Source organism: Anopheles maculipalpis, chromosome 2RL (assembly GCF_943734695.1).
Source record: "Anopheles maculipalpis chromosome 2RL, idAnoMacuDA_375_x, whole genome shotgun sequence".
In the NCBI taxonomy this organism is placed as follows: domain Eukaryota; kingdom Metazoa; phylum Arthropoda; class Insecta; order Diptera; family Culicidae; genus Anopheles; species Anopheles maculipalpis.
Window position 1 is genome coordinate 89,799,079 of NC_064871.1, and position 13,987 is coordinate 89,813,065.

The following is a 13,987-nucleotide window of genomic DNA, read 5'->3' on the forward strand; positions in this document are numbered from 1 at the left end:
AGTCTTCTGGATCGCAGGAGTTAGTGGAGTGCGTAGTAGGCACCATTCCCCAGAACAATGCGACTTCTAATTTCGATGCTTACGTTGTCGTCCGAAGTTACGATCGTACCAAGGTAGCAGAACTTCTCTACCACCTCGAGATCGTCGCCGTCAACTGAAACTCTGCTTCCGAGGTGGGCTCTATCACGGTCAAAGCCTCCGGCAAGCAGGTATTTTGTCTTCGTTGCATTGATCATCAATCCAATTCTATTGGCATCGCGTTTCTGTCGAATGTACGCCACGAAGCCAAGGAAATGGAGAGAGCAGATGAAATTCGTGCCCGGAGGTCTCCTTCGCATGACACCATCTAGAGCAATGTTGAACAACAAACAGGAGAGTCCGTCTCCTTGCCTTGGACCCCTGTGAGATTCGAAAGATTCCCAAAAGCATGCTCGAAACTCTCATCTTGCTCTGCACCTCGAAATATTACATCACTGTTTTCCTTTTGCCAGTTAACTTTCCATTAACAGCTGCCCCTTTTATAGCTACAGTTCTTCTGTATAGTGATTTTAATAAATCCTTCTAGTTATCCTCTCATTATCATAATCAACCCAAGCATCCCGTTAGTAGGGAGTACCATATGGTGACAACATCAAGCTAGTTTTTCCTTGATGCGCTAGCCGTAGAAAAACTTTCCTGAAAGAGTTTACCCGTTTTTTCGCTCGCATACAGATTGTATTCAACGCATCATCTTAACCATTTTCATCTCGTTTGGAAAGTTAATAGGATGACTGGCTTCATAATCATCTTAGGTGCGTCTTCAGCTTACTGACACATCCAGAAGAAGGCTCCCACCAACTACTGGACGGGAATGGCCATAGAAAGTTGAGCGGTATTCTTAAGTATTCAGCCACTTAAACAAGCTTCTAGGTGGGCATTTGGTTTGGTTGCATTGCTTTTTCTTGGAGCTGCGAAATTATGCGCGAAAAGTCTTTAAAGGGAGGTGGGTTTTATTATTTTTAAATTCCCCTAGATTTAACCACCGGCAAGTAGATGCTCGTGAGTAGAAGAAAAACGACGATACAAAAAAGGAAACAAATCCCAGCATCAGCTTGCGGGACCAGCCCTGATCGGTTTGTTTCGCTTGGTTCCGCTCCAGATCCTCGGATGGCACTGGTAAAAAAAAAAAACGAGGCTCGAGGGCTTTTCACCTCAGCGTTCGCCTCATCCTTTAAATGACACTCACGCGGCTCTTGGAACATGCGGATGCGGATACGATGAATAAGCCGCCAGTTGTCGGGACTGTAGGGCGTTGTGGGTTGGCAAGGGAAAAGTTTTCCCTTTTTGACTTTCCGAGAAGAAGCCCCACACGCACAGCGAATGACGGTTGGGTGGACAAAACCCCAAGAGCAGTTGTTGGTTGGTTTGGTTGCCAGTGGGCAAAAGATACAAAATACAAGCACAAAACACACACACACACACACACACACACACACACACACACACACACAAGACGAATAGTACATTGAGTTCCAAAATTTCTCCTACTCCACCAGCGCCACCAAAATGACACCAAGTATTCGTCACCAGTGTGGATGGGCGTTTGTGGCGAAGGAAAAGTTTCCCATCAACTGCTTCGGGGGGCTTCAACTTCATTTAGCTCGTGCTGGCAGCGTGTGACGCGGGTGCCTGTTGGCCTGTCGGTGGTTGTTGTGTTATTTTGCCAGCGGGGAAAGAATGGCACGAGAACATGAAATTCGGTGGGTGGCCAGGGTGGTGCGAAATTATTCAACTAAAATACTCTCGCGTCATCATTTTGCAAAGGAGGAAATGGTACGGTGCGGTACATTAGCGATGTCTTAGGTCGATGTCGGTGGCGACATTTGGCTTAATGATGGTCCAAAAAGATGGCAAATTTAGATGTAGTTTTGTCTCAATTCATACTGAATCAGTCTTTTTTTTTTGAAAAGGTGGAATTAATCTTGAAGTCTATCATTTGATATTTGAATCAGTTTTATTGTAGGATTTATTACTTGAAATTAAGAAGTTTTTCATTTTATGAATCTTAACATGCTTTGAAAATGTATTCAAAAAATATTAACATAAAACTAAATAAAAAGACTAGAAAATTGTCCTCTGGCCAACACTCTTGATGAAGGCAGTAACAGTTTTTTTTAAAAGTATCTTCCAGGTAGTATCATCCGTTGCAGAAGATCACACCAGCTGCTCCATAGCCGCTTTGACTTTTCAATGATGAGAGAAGTTTGTGGAGAGTTTTGCTTACCTGCTCGGCGAATATTTTTGGACACGCTTGCACCCTCAGCCCCAAAATCCAACGATCCGGCCTGAAACAAGTGAAAAGTTTTTAATAATATTTGTTAAACTTTGTCGTTTTTCCGGCAAACTTACTATGGGAAGCTGTCCTTCTGATGGTTTATTCGTAGTATTTTGAACTTCTAATATGGAGGCGTATTTTCTTCTTCTTCGGGTGTTTCTTTCCATCATCTGGAGTAAAGTGAGGTTATCCTCGGTTGCTTGCTGAGGATGTATGGAGTTTAAACTGCTTACCAAGGCTAGATTTTGAAGATTTCAGCGTAAAGCTTTTAAGCAAGGTAAGCAACACCGTAGACACAAGTTGGAACTAACTGTCGAAGAAAACAAAGGTTTACGGAGGCTTAAAAAGTAAAAAAATGAAGTTTGAGAGGAAAATACATAGAAACATTTGTGTTTAAAATATCTTATTATAATTTTTACATGTTTTTTAACACAAGAATGACCAGCTAGCCACGAAAATTTTTGATAAAAACATATAATGGTTGTCACTTAAAATAATATTGACTAATTAACGTACAAAAATAATTTAATACAGCTTAATAATTCTAATTGAAATCGATAATAACAAAAGAATGCAGCCATAAACTATCATTTGCCCACAAACACAAAAACAACTGCACAAAACTTACGTAACGAGCAAAATCTGAAACGCCTCGAGCAAATAAATTGCACCATTGAAAATGTAATTTAACTCAACCGTCCAACGCCATGCCGACCAATCCAAGCTGGTGTGTGGATAAGGAACAAAAATCGTCCCCTACTTTCCCGTCCCGGTTTTTCCTCATCCTCAACAAAAATTCTCCAAAGAACTAAATAATAGACCAGAGAGAAGAAACGTTTTTCGCTTCATTGACGAACCTCGGGTTGAGAGAAAAAGAAAACCTCTACTAAACCTGCCCCTTGTCTGGGGAACTACTTCAATAAAAAAAAAAGAAAAACGATCAAGAGCAAAGAAAAATCATTCTTAAACGGTGGAGCTAAACTTTTCATTATTTCAGCCTCTTCAGAAACTTGCATTTTTCTTCCACTTTCTACGGTCGATCGATTGCCTACCTTCAGGCGTAAGCAAGTATCAAACCAGAATTACTTTTCACCGCTTGGTAAATGATTTGCATCGAGCGCGTCTTCTTCTCCCACTGGCAAATCCGTTTTGCGGGTATTGAATCGATAACCTGAGCTTCTGCGTGGAAAAGTTGCTCCTTTTCAAGCGTGTTACCAATTTATTGCCCGGCCACCCTTTTTGGCAGGAAATAGCAATCGGAAAACCCAGTCGATAAACGATAATGTGCTTGTTGTTCGTTCCACGCTTTCACGGTGTACGGGGCTGCATGCAAGAGGGGTTAATTAGTGGACGCATGATTTAATTAACTGCGGTTGTGTGTGTGTGTGTCTGTTACGGGGATCGAGAAGTAACGCCATTTTGACCCAAAACAGTGTACATTTGAAAGTAGAATGAGAGGCAGAACGCACGAGTGGCCGGAAACGAGCAATGACCTGTACGTCCGGTTTTGCAAAATAATATTTCTCCCTGGAGGGATAAACACCGACGCGAAAATGTTATCGAATTTTCCCTCCACCCCTTCTTGGTGCGCCATTGGCAGGCTGGTCGTGGAGAGCTGGTAGAAAACGGAAGGAAGTAAAAAATTATCCACTCCAGACAGCGCGGAAAGCTTGCAGGCCGTGTTTGGGCCGGAAGTTTTGGCCTTGGCCGCAAAGAGCCCAACGCTTGGAGAGAGAGTTGGGCATTGAAGGGGGTTGCCTGGTGGGGAAAATGCTGGTGGGACAGGAAGGCAATTCATCATCATTTAATATTCATCGACTACCATCGCCCTCGGCGTTAAAAGGACGGGGTGCCATCGCCAATCGATGGCACTAAAGAGGTGGCAGTGTTGCACTTTAGAACGAGCTGCACGAGCGGCCAGCATACCCCAAACGAGGTGTCATTAAATGTATATTAAATAATTGAATTGAAAGGTACACTACGTGACCCAGATCTCCGCGGTGCAGGTCAATTGGGTCTTCTGGCAGGAAACGGTTAATTTGACCGGCATTATATGACGTTTCCTGACGACTGTTGGAGAAGGATTCCTGGAAGCGAGCAGCAAATAGCGAACAACAGCTGGCTGGTGTGCTTTTAGTGGGTGCAAGTGCAAGGGTACGAAGGTGTATGGGGAGTCCTTAAATACCCACATCAATTATCAGCGATCATGTGCGGATTTTTTTTGCTTCCTCGAGTGGGTTGTTTATTTTTAAATTTATTTGCCTGGAGTACGCTTTTTCCCGACGGTAAATATTTGAATATATCGACCTGGGAAAAATGAAAAAAAGCATTGAATTTGCCGTAAAAGCGATTCGATTTTGTGTTAAATCGTATTATGTTGGAAACCAAAAACCAAGCATAATACACTAAATCAAATTTATATTAAAAAAAAGAGGCGTACTGTTGAATCTGCTGCAGACCGGTTCGGGAGACTAAAGAAGAGGCCGTGTCCTTATCGAATGGCTGAAGGCAAAAGAAAAACTAAACCATGCCAAGCAAACGGACTTTCGCTCAACTCTTTTTCCATATTTTCCAAAACGGACCCCTCCACAAGCAAGACAGACCCTCGAGAGAAAGTGAAAGGAGAAGATAAAAATAAAATATTTGAATATGAATAGATCTGTTCCGTTTCGGTATAAATAAATTCGGCCAGGATATAAACAAAAACCACGAACATTTGCAACATGTTGCATGCTGGCACGATACCGTCGCAATATCGTCACATCGCGTCGCATTGTCGTGTGACAGCGTTTCCCATCGTGTGGCGCTGAATCGTACGACACGGAAATGAATTTTCCCGATGTACCGAAAACTCCGAACCAAAGCGTAGCGTACAGTGCGGGAAAAACAAAAAGCTCACGTTAGATGGAAAATAGCCGCGAAAGACGATTGTTGCAGTTGTTGGCCCGTCAAGCAAATGAACATTGCGCAGGTCCTGGCCAGAGAAACGGGTTCTCCCACCCTATTCCGTACGCGAGCATTAGTTACATGAGTACGGGCTGGTGAGGGACTTTTGTGGGAGTTGAGTGGGAAAGGCTATTTACAAGCTCCCACTGGAGAGGGTTTCGGCATCCGGAGACCGTGTTAGCACTCGAGCAAATAAACGGATTCTAAGGACCCTTACCTGAAGGTGCTTTTTTGATTTACGGGCTAGTATCTTTAATAACATTAAAATGGCTTTGCTTACTTTTTTCTTTGCACGAAGAAAGGTATGAAAAAGCTTGGATAGAGGTGTGATGTGAGCGCTATGTGGGAGGAGATCAGAAATATGCATTTAATAAATGAACGTTGATGAACTTCGTTTCGGAAGCCATCTATCGGTTTCGTTACTGATTGAGCATTTGAGTTACTTTAAGCATGATGTAAGTGTTTTGTGTAAAAAATACATAGTTTTAAATAAAATTAAAAAAAAAAACAAAAATATGGCTTGTGAGAGCAAATTGATGTGAAAGTTTCTTATATAAATATTATTATAAGCAGCATGAGCTAATTACACAGGAAAATAACAATGATTATAAGTAAAGTGATCATAACCAATAATACGAATAATAACAAAGCAATCTCTCCGAATTTTGGATTAATTTTTCACGGATTTATTTGTTGTTGAAAAAGCATCCTTTCAAATTAGCAAAATTTTCGAAGCAATAAAGTTTACATAATTCGTTTGAGATTAATTATACGTTAAATAAATTGTTTAGAGCATCTATTGCTGGGTTTAAAGAGCTCTATGAATGTAATGTAAATTTAATTTCAATTCTAACAGTATTGAAAACAGCACTTCAAAATCGACAGGCGATGCCCGTTCTGTTTCGTAATCTTGAAGTCTCCGTTGTGCGAGCCACCTTAAAGGAAACGCCTTTTCTGTTGCCTTCATTTTGCACATTACCGAACCGAATGCCAATTGTGCAGCTGCAATTTTTGCACGCGGCAAAAAAAAAAGCATAAAATCTTCATCCACCGCTTGCATCGAACGAACCAGAGGTTCATCTGTTAGCTGCAGCACAATAATTATATTATTCCGGTTCGACCCGAACGGAGCCGGTAGTCGTGTTGTGGTTCGTCCGAAGCCGAAAAACTCCGAAGCTAGGGTTGGTAGGACGGGAATGCATGAATGTAGGATGGATTCAGCTGTAAGCTTCGTTGGATACTTGCATTCGGGTCCTTGTTGGGGAAAGTATGAGTTCCAGTTTGAACAAACGAACGGATCCATCGGTTGTGAGTGGATTTAAAATTTAAGGTTATTTTAAAATCATTTGGAAACTAATTTTTGTATTTCAAAAAGTGTAAAGTTTTTGAATTACTCTAGTGTTATGGGGTAAATATTCACTAAAAAGGAATCAAATTTAGAATTATTCTTAGTCACCCAGCATCCAGACGACCACTCACTTTGCTCGAGTAACTCATCCGCCTCTGGAAACGGTATCCTGCTGGGAATACCCGAACGAACGATAGGCTAGGTCGAGAAGGATATTTAACCATTGGGGAGCAGTTTTTGAAGGTCGGAGCGGCGGAACCTGAAGGTGGAGCAAAATGTATCAACCGTGCTACACGAGCACGGTTGCAGTTACCGAAGCTGCTGCCGAGGACGACGCGTCGCACAAGCAGTGGCCGTGGGTGTGGGAGTTCGTAGTACGACCGATCGGTAGACACCGGGCCACGCTAGGGCCAGTATATCGCGGTGTACCAGCGTGTAAAGACCTACCCATCATCGACCATTAACCCTCGGCTGTCGATGCTGTCAAGTGGCACTTGTGAACCGATAGAAAGCTTGCACCGGGCAAAGAAGAATACGTATGCAGCAGCTGGGAAGAAGCGTACACTAGGCTTCCCGTTCAGTGTAATGAACAGTGTTTAAGAGTACGTGCGTGATCTTGTCCCGTGAGTCCACAAGAGTGAATGTGAAGAGTAGTTGTGGCTTAACTAAAAGTAAAGATCTTCCAAACTCCAAAAAAACAAAACCTGTTCAACTGTTAGTACCCCCAAAACAGAAAAGCTTTAGAACGATTGGACATGTTCGATCCGTCCCCCAGTACGACGTATAGCCGCAATCCCACCGGACAGCAAAGGGCGCAAGCAGATTAAGTTTCAAACCTAAATTTCTTTCCCGTTTTTTTGCTTCGTTACCGAACGTTCCCTCCCGTCACAGGGTGTACAGCCAACCTGGTTGGTTTGAAGCTCACTTAATTTTAGAAACGGTTGTGAACTAGTTGTTAACCTCCACTCCAAAACATATTAGCAAACTGCGAGAGGTGTTTATGTGTCCCAACGTTGTAAGCAGCAGGACAATCAAAGTTATCGTAGACCAAAGTCATTTATCCATCAACCCGCTTTTAGCTGATCTAGATCTACTAGTTCATCACCTTAAGAAGAAAACAGACACTCTAGTGATAGATAAAGTGTGTGTATGCGTGTGTTTGTTGTGTATAACGTGTATGTGTTTGTGTGTTTTGTGTGATTGTGAAAGCTATTCGAGAAGTCCTCGTCAGCGTCAGTGAATTACGCCACCTTATCCTGCGTGTGGTGTAACTAACATAGTCTACATTCGGGCGCTACAGAGAGCAGACAGTTTATATTATTCTTCTCGGTGATCAGATCGTTTGCGAGGGCATAGCCGGGCGATTCGGCGGTACATTGAAGTGTGTGAGTATCATTAAATACGGTGTGAATGTGTGTACTGCGGGTGTGGTGTGTTGTCAAAATTGTGCATCCGTCGTAGCACGGGGTGTGTAACAAGCTTCTTCTCTCGCACATTCCCCAACTACCTACTCCAAGCTCGTCCCAATACCAACAGAGAGTTTCTTTCAAAACAGAAAACATGGCACACGAACCCACCGCCAACTGATTGTGTGACGACTTTTGCAGATAGCTGACACAATCTTCCTCTGTTCGGGTCGGCCCAACAGCTGGCACATATCGTCTTGTGCCACGGACCGTTTGCCCAACCAGACGGAAGAAAGCGAAGAACAAAGAAACGAGTAAACAATTGTCAATGCGAGCCACCATCAGATGTACCTCTGGCTGGGTGTTCTGATTTCTGTGTGTTTGCTCGCTAAAAATTATCAACAGCCCAATCGGTGCCGGAGGGGTTTTTCTGGTCTGCTAGCAGAAAAGGGTTAAAGGGACACGCTCCCACAGACAAAAAAAAAGTAAGGACAAGGAAGCACACGACGGAGTAGCATGTTTTTCATTTCACCGCCTGCTCACGGGTCTGGAAAAACGACACCAACGCTACAACAACGGTCGTGATTCCCGGGGTCTTCCTTCCTGCGCCAGCTGGTGCGCTGGTAAGGCTCTGCTGGGTGTCGAACACTTTTTTGTTTTGCTCTCACTGTGTTCGGTTTGCCACACGCGGAAAAATGTGTCCTAACGCAGCCGGGCGTGAAAAGTACTATAGGCAATGGGAGCAGTTTCTGGACGTGGTGAAGCTTGCGTAGAGGACTTGTAGAGGGCGCAAAAACGAGCAGCAACATAAGAAAAGCTGCGTGACATCCAGACCCGCTGTCTAATCGGGTAAAATATCCTCCAAGAGCTTCTTGACTTCGCAGAAGCTTTGGCGGGTTGAGCAAAAGCACGCGACACGTGTTCCATTTGCTGCTGGGGACTGCTGGTGCAGTGCTCTGAGTTGCAACGGGTTGAAAAACGGTGCGCATCACCGGCATTAAACTCACATTGCCCGTTCTGAACTTTGGGCAGTAGTAGAGAACGGTCCGAATGCTGCTAGCATCACGTTAAACACGTAATAATTTCTTGGTCGCATCGTCGTCCCAGTGTTCCAAAAGTGCACATACATACACACATACAGAGGTTTCAAGTGTGAAGCACGTGCCGATAGTTCCACTCGAGAAGCAGTCAAGCCCTCGAAGCAGACACACTCCATCTCCAGCTGAACCTTTCCGGGCACACGTACACACAGCCACACACGGACGGCGAGAAAGAAACGGGTACGAATCCTTGATTCGTGGTTGTTTTTCCTTGGTGTTCTCCCCTTCCCACCGCCATACTACAAATCGCAACTATCCGTAGTGAAACCGGGTGCACGCCAGTGAAGTGGAAAACGGTGTCCACCTCGTCCAACTGAGCGGACGACTTGCGATCTTTAGCGAGCGGGTCAAAGTGTACGAAAGAAACGGAAACCGGTGTGAAGTCAAGAAGATAGAAGTTTTGTGAAGTGTGTACCTATCTGGTAGGTGTAAAAAAGGACCTGGCAGGGAAGTCAAGACAGGCGAAAAACAGCTACCAGCGGACTTCTTGTGCACGCGCTTGAGGTAAGTGATATTGGGAACGCTGTTTGTTCGTGCTGTTTTTTTTTTATTTTCCCGCTGAAGATGTGTCCTAAAGTTGATTCGTTTCTCGCATTTTTTTCCCTCATTCAGTTTTAAACGGCTTTTTTCCATCTCGTGCTGCGACCTTACTCTCGGTAGCTCGGTTTGGGATTGCATCAAGTAGGGTAGGGTAGTACAAACAGAATCGACCGACAGGCATCCTAATGCTTGGTTCATGGGGGAATAAAATTAGGTGACAGAGTTGCTGGATTTTCCACGCTACGGTGTGATTTGTTGGGTGGTTCGGTTCCACGCTCAGTGCCGGAATGAGGGATTTCCGGGATTTGATGGGAAGTTTATTGGAGTCATTTCAGTTTCAGTTTCTTTTTTTTTTTTTGGGGGGGCTACGTTTCTACACCCTTGGCACTCGTGATCTGAGAAGGATCAAAGTTGATTCTGTTTATCTTGTCTCGTTCCTCGGGGGGTGGAGGATTTAGTGCAAACATAAAGATACTTAGGTGTAGCTCTTGTAGGGGATTTTTCGTTTTGTGATAATCTGTATCAGACACTGAATGACATTGTTGTCAAGAATGGTGGCTTAGGTGGTTGCGTTTCGTTTAAAGCAACCATTAAATTCGTAGTAAAATACAACAATCACGTGTTTGTTGATTGTGAAGCTTAAGTCTTGAGAGTATTAATTTATTGAAATTAGCTGTTCGTTTGAGTGGTGGTTTTTGGCTTGGATCGCTTTTTATTAATTAAGTCATGATAAAAGACAGTTGACCTTGCAACGTTGCATTTTTGAATCAGTTTAAATATTATTAAATATCTCCGTTGAGTGATAATTCGTTCGTCCGTTAGGCCAAGGAACATTGCGCCTGGAGATAGGCAAACTATTTTTTATATTATTCTTCCCTTCTGTGGTTTGAAGCTTTGATCTCGTTTTATTTGATTCGCCTGTGATTTAAATGCAGTGCCAGTCCTCATACGGCAGGATTGTTTGCAATCCTGCTCGGGCCATTCCCTCCTAGTAAAGTCTAGAAACACCGTTCTATGGCCGAAGAATCTTCTATGGAAGAAGATACCCTTGTTTTGAGCTATTACCAATTATTTTTTATAATTGTTTTACTTTTATCGCCATACAATATTTAAACGAAATAAATAAAGGAATCAATCCAGCCTTCAATTTCAAAATAAAAAAAAATCGTTCCAAATACTCAATAAAAAGCCAAAATTCCATCTTAAGCAGGCGCCCATCCACTGAGTAAAAAAATTTGAGCTCCCAACGGTGCACTTGAAGATAATTAAAATTTTTCTGACAACGAACATTTGGGTAAAAGCTGTGCTGCTACTTCATCAGCAACTGTGCCCAAAAATTGAGCACCAAAGAAAACCAACGTAAAACGCCTCATATCCCATTTGCACACTTTTTGTTTCACCAAAATTCGTCACATCGGGGCTTGTCGCTTTTACTGGTGTCTGATCGTTTCGCACCGCACCGAACTGTGTCCTTTCCGTAACCTGGTCACTTCCTGTGGCAAAAGTACGGGGTTTTCCGGCACACAAAAAGTGTAGGAAAAATTAGTTCCTTCCCTCCCGTCGGTCTGTTGTCTGCCAGATGGGCTGTTCGGTCACTCTGCCTGTCACACTGGCTGGATGCACTTTCACCGCAATCGAAACAAAGTCTGAACCGTCAATTGGGACCAGACCAGGGCAGCGCTCAGTGTTGAAGTTCACTTTTTCCGGTTGGCAAATTTTTGGGATCTCACCCAACCTTTCCCCCAGCATTTCTTTTTGTACCTTTCACTTCTGCTATCCCTTTTTTTTGCAAAAAGGATGGAACGATTGCAGTTGCAGCAGTGGTGATAGCGTTGGTCTTGGTCGAATGTCTCTTCATTGGGGGAAAAATGCCACCCGATTCTTTTCAGCGCGTGACTAGCATACGGAACCTGTGTCGCTTTCTCTGTGCGAGTGTGTTTGTTCCACATCCTTTTAGCACCATGCAATTGCGCTCGTGCGGCCTAGTTTGACATGATTTTACTGCTGACAATGATAATTGTTCACCGCTTATACCACTTTTGCTGATTTCTCGAGTGCTGATGCTGCTGTCATCCGACCGAAAGGCTATGCGGTGACGGTAATCATGACGAGTGATGCTGATGAACTTGATGATAACGATGTTGGGGACGAGGGAGAAATTGCAACAAAATTTGGGTGTTCATTATATGCTGATTTAACAGACCAGTAGAAGTTATCTCTTCATTTTGCGCATTAAAGCGTAGTGTGTAATGCAGTGAAGTCGATTTAAGCGAGTTTTGGGAAGCGATATAAAAATTATTTAAACCATAGTGCGCTAACTGAAAAATTGCACATCAACAATAAGGTATTCATTCCTTATTCTTTGCCATATCCCGGGCACACTACGAGTTGTCGATGGATGGAAAATGTGTAGTAGTTGTCCAATGTTATTTTGATTATAGTTAAGGAAAGAAGTAGGACGAAGAAAAACATTTGCTGGTGTAATATACAAGAAATGATTATTATTTGAAAAATCATTTCATTACATAAGATAATGATTTACTTTGTTGCATAACTTCATAAAATACATAAAATAAGTTAATGAAATGACAATTCAGGCCTAATTCACGCGGAGTTAGTTATGAAAAAGTCTTCTGACGAACTAAACAGAACAATTAAAAAGTAAAATCACACAACTACTCCACATAAGTCTCAAGTACACGATATTTTGTTTTATAAAACGCTTCGTTGAGATTATCTTGATTATTATTAAAACGAAAACCAACATAAAACAATAGCAGCTACACGCACACAAGTCCGACAGAAAATGAAAAATTCGCTCAAGCATCCAAGCTTTCAGATCGAAACAAGTCAAAACTGATAACAATGATTTAAATCGCGTCAAACAGCAGTGATAAAATCAGAAGTTATCTGTAAGACCACCAAAGTTCGTCCTTGGCAGAACAAAATAATCCTTTAAGAAGCACGTCAGAGCAAAAAGTGGTGTAGTACGACGAAAAATCAGTTTTTCACCAACTTCCGGACATGAATTTACGGAAGCGGCACGAAACTCGCGGAGGATAGATAACTTAATTAAAAGACACCCAACAGACAGCGTGACGCGCTGGAAGAGTTGGTCAAAGCTTTGCCCCGTTTTTTACCCGTCGCAAGCCGTCACTTGTGAAGGCGTCTTTGACCAACACGTCCTCAGGCCTCGGTGGTTTTTCGTTTATGCCAGCCCGCGATGCTTCCGTTCCAATTTTCTGTCCAGTTGCCAGTTCCGGTTTGCGCCCTAGAATGTGACGACATCGCCATTTGGTTTTCGGTGTCTTTGGGGTTTGCTTTTCCTACTGCTGCAGCTCAACATTCTTGTCTCGAGCTTTGTTGGTTTTCCCTTTGTTGTTGGTCCTACTACTGCTGCTATTGCATCACAAATTTAGCTCTCGACAAACTGCATTGTACTGCACGGTACGCTTTTGTATGTGCCGGGAGAGAAATTCAATAATTATGCCAAACGGAAGGAAAAACTTTTCCTCCTTCGTTTGCTTCATCCCCGGGAAAGGTTCCTTCCGCAATAGGAAAACGGGGGGGTTTTTTTGGAGTGCAATTTTTCTTGGTCACCATGCTGGACTCTTTTTTTCATAGTTTGGCTTTCCGTGCGTTCCGAACGGGGAGGGGTGTTAAATCAGCCAACACAGCTCGCGGGCAATTCTTATTTCCCATGCAAATTTTGTATCCTTTTTTTGTGTTTGTCCATGAACGTTTTCGCTTCTTGGTGGAGAGTGTTAGTGTGTAGTGTGACTGAAATTGTCGTTTTCGTCCTTGATTGGCCGAGGGAGACTTGCTTGCTCAAAAAAAAAGCGAGGTTTCACTCTGCACCCAAGGAAGGAAGGATGCAACGGAATATTCTTTTTCCGGTTTTTGCCAACTGCCTTGTGTCGGGATTCACACTCAGAATCGGTAGCCGTTGATGTGATTGCCCGTAAGGCTTCCGTGGTAGCGCAATGTGATGAAGTCAGTGAAGTTTCTTCGTTTTAACAATCCACTTTCTTACAGTGAACGTTTTGCACTGCTTTTTCCGAGAAGGATTGAAGCTTTGTCACCATTTGATGTTGTATGACTAATCGGATGGCACCGGATGGAAATGAGAGTTAAAATTGAATTCAATTTTTTACTGCTGCGATGGGGAAAAGCTGAGAGTTTTATGAGTTTTTGCAAGTCATGAGACTGTTCCTTTCCTTTTAAAATTCGTGAAGGTATTTTATTTTGAAAATATAGAATAGTAATAATTATTACCAGTAAAAAGTACCCAAATGGAGACGCCTAGTACTTGAGTTAAAATAAATAAATCACT

At 43.0% G+C, this 13,987-nt stretch overlaps 1 protein-coding gene across 1 annotated transcript in view; it reads right to left on the reverse strand.

Annotated features, from left to right (window-relative positions):
* LOC126567815 (transcription termination factor 2) overlaps positions 1–13,987 on the reverse strand; it is a 430,644-nt gene that overhangs the window by 234,110 nt on the left and 182,547 nt on the right. The gene's annotated exons all lie outside the window — the stretch shown is intronic.